Source organism: Diceros bicornis, chromosome 4 (assembly GCF_020826845.1).
Source record: "Diceros bicornis minor isolate mBicDic1 chromosome 4, mDicBic1.mat.cur, whole genome shotgun sequence".
NCBI lineage: Eukaryota > Metazoa > Chordata > Mammalia > Perissodactyla > Rhinocerotidae > Diceros > Diceros bicornis.
In genome coordinates, this window is record NC_080743.1 from 39,072,760 (window position 1) to 39,075,868 (window position 3,109).

At 37.1% G+C, this 3,109-nt stretch overlaps 1 pseudogene; it reads right to left on the reverse strand.

Annotated features, from left to right (window-relative positions):
- Positions 1–1,227: 1,227 nt before the first annotated feature.
- Positions 1,228–2,792, reverse strand: LOC131401010 (tigger transposable element-derived protein 1-like; annotated as a pseudogene).
- Positions 2,793–3,109: the final 317 nt, after the last annotated feature.

Genomic DNA, 3,109 nt, shown 5'->3' on the forward strand with positions numbered 1-3,109 from the left:
GCATTAGAAGAAAACTACCAATCATAGAAATTGTTCTATGAATACCGTGGAGTCGTGAAAACTGAAACGTGAAATTAACAAGGAGAAAAAAGTAAGGTTTAGATTAAACAAGATGTTTTTTGTTTTCAGTTCTGTCTATTAGTATCACTTAAATTTACTTTTCAAAATAAATCTCCACGCGCCGACCCTTAAGTGCTCCACTACTGGCAGCTCGGGTTCGGATCCCGGTCGCGCACCAAATGCACCGCTTCTCCAGCCATGCTGAGGCCACATCCCATATACAGAAACTAGAAGGATGTGCAACTATGACATACAACTATCTACTGGCGTTTTGGGGAGAAAAAGGAGGAGGACTGGCAATAGATGTTAGCTCAGAGCCGGTCTTCCTCAGGAAAATGAGGAGGATTAGCACGGATGTTAGCTAAGGGCTGATCTTCCTCACAAAAAAATAAATAAATAAATCTCCAGCATGAAAAACATGAAAAGAGAAAGAAAACCAACAACTAAAAAATATGGAAATATAGAGAAAGTTGTTCTCTAAATTCAAATGAGCTTTAAGTGTATGGCATTGGAACTAGTAATGATCATGGTATAGAGACAGATTTTAGGATTTTAAAAAAATAAAAATTTATGTATGTATTTATCTATTTATATATATTTTCTGTGAGTGTCAAAATATTAAGGGTGAGAGATAAGAATAGCTCATGTAATTTTCTTCTAAAGTGTCTTAGCATTTTTGAATGTTATTTGAATATAAATTAAAGTGATTTTTATAGTCTAATATAAAAGGTGATTTATATATCACTATGTGTTAATAAATTATTTAAATTTTCAATTCAATACCATCACGCTTAGAGACAACAGTGATGACTCATTTTTTGTCACTGGGACTACAACAAATTTTTATGCACTGAATAAATATCAATATCAATAAATCAAATATCAATATAAATATATAAATATAAATCAAATAAATAAATATCAATAAATATCAATATCAATATCATAGACCTATACAGGCCTACCACAGAGATATTGTGGGTTTGGTTCCAGAACACTGCAATAAAGTGAATATCACAACAAATGGAGTGATATGAATTTTTCAGTTTCCCAGTACATACAAAAGTTATGTTTAACCTCTACTGTAGTCTATTAAGTGTTCAATAGCATAATGTCTAAAAAACAATGTACATACTTTAATTAAAAGTATTTTATTGCTAAAGAATGCTAACCATCATATGAACCTTGAGCAAGCCATAATCTTTTTGCTGTGGGAGGGTCTTACCTTGATGGTGATGGCTGCTGACTGAACGGATGGTGGCCACTGAAGGCTGTAGAAGCTGTGGCAATTTCTTAAAATAAGACAACACTGAAGTTTGCCGCATTGATTGACCCTTCCTTTCTTGAGTGATATCTCTGTAGCATGCAATGCTGTTTGATAGCATTTTACTCACAGTAGAACTTCTCTCAGAATTGGAGCCAACCCTCTCAAACACTTCTAATTCTAATTCGCTTGCTATTTCCACCATATCTGCAGTTACTTCCTACACTTTAGTCTTGAATCCCTCAAATCATCCCTGATGGTTGGAATCAATTTCTTCCAAACTCTTATTAATCGTTGTATTTTGAACTCTTCCCATGAACCACAAAAGTTCTTAATGGAATCTAGAATGGTGAATCCTTTCTGGAATGTTTTCACTTGACTTTTCCCAGATCTATCAGCAAAATCATTATCTATGGCAGCTGTAGTCTTACAAAATGATTTGTTAAATAATAAGATTTGAAAGTCAAAATTATGTCTTGATCCATGTACTGCAGAATGGGTGTTGTGTTAGCAGGCATGAAAACAACATTAACCTCATTGCACATCTCCATCAGAGCTCTTGGGTGACCAGATGTATTATCAATGAGCAGCAATATTTTGAAAGGAATCTTTCTGTCTGAGCAGTAGGTCTCAGCAGTGGGCTTAAAATAGTTAGTAAACCATGTTGTAAGCAGATGTGCTGTCATCCAGGCTTTGTTGTTCCGTTTGTGGAGCACAGGCAGAACAGATTTAGCATAATTGTTAAAGGCCTTAGGATTTTCAGAGCTGTAAATACGCATTGGCTTCAACTTAAAGTCCCCAGCTGCGTTAGCACCTAACAAGAGAGTCAGCCTGTTTTTTGAAGCTTTGAAGCCAGGCATTGACTTCTCCTCTCCAGCTATGAAAGTCTGAGATAGCGTCTTCTTCCGATAGAAGGCTGTTACATCTGCATTGAAAATCTGTTGTTCAGTGTAGCCACCTTCATTAATGATCTTAGCTAGACCTTCTGGACAACTTGCTGCAGCTTCTACATCAGCACTTGCTGCTTCACCTGCATTTTTCTGTTATGGAGATGGCTTCTTTCCCTAAACCTCATGAACCAACCTCTGGTAGCTTCAAACTTTTCTTCTACAGTTTCCTCATCTCTCTCAGCCTTCATAGAATTGAAGAAAGTTAGGGCCTTGCTCTGGATTAGGCTTTGGTTTAAGGAATGTTGTGTCTGGTTTGATCTTCTACCCGGACCACTAAAACTTTCTCCATATCAGCAATAAGGCTGTTTAGCTTTGTTATTATTTGCGTGTTCGCTAGAGCAGCACTTTTAATTTCTTTTCCTTTGCATCGGCAGCCTGGCTAACTGGCACAAGAGGACTAGCCTTCAGCCTGGCTTGGCTTGAGACACAGCCTCCTCACTAAGCTTCATCATTCCTGGCTTTCTATTTAAAGTGAGAGACATGCGACTCTCCCTTTCACTTGACCACTTAGAGGCCATTGTAAGGTTATTAATTAGCCTAATTTCAATATTGCTGGGTCTCAGAGAATAGAGAGGCTCAAGGAGAGGGAGAGAGAAGCAGTCGGAACACATACAACATTTATCTGTTAAGTTTGCCGTCTTATACGGGCAGAGTTCACAGTGCCTCAAAACAAAAGCAATGGTAATATCAAAGACTACTGATTGCAGTTCATCATAACAAATAGAATAATAATGAAAAAGTTTGAAATATTGTGAGAGTTACCAAAACGTGACACAGAGACAAGAAGTGAGAAAATGCTGTTGGAAAAATGGCATCGATAGACTTGCTTGATGCA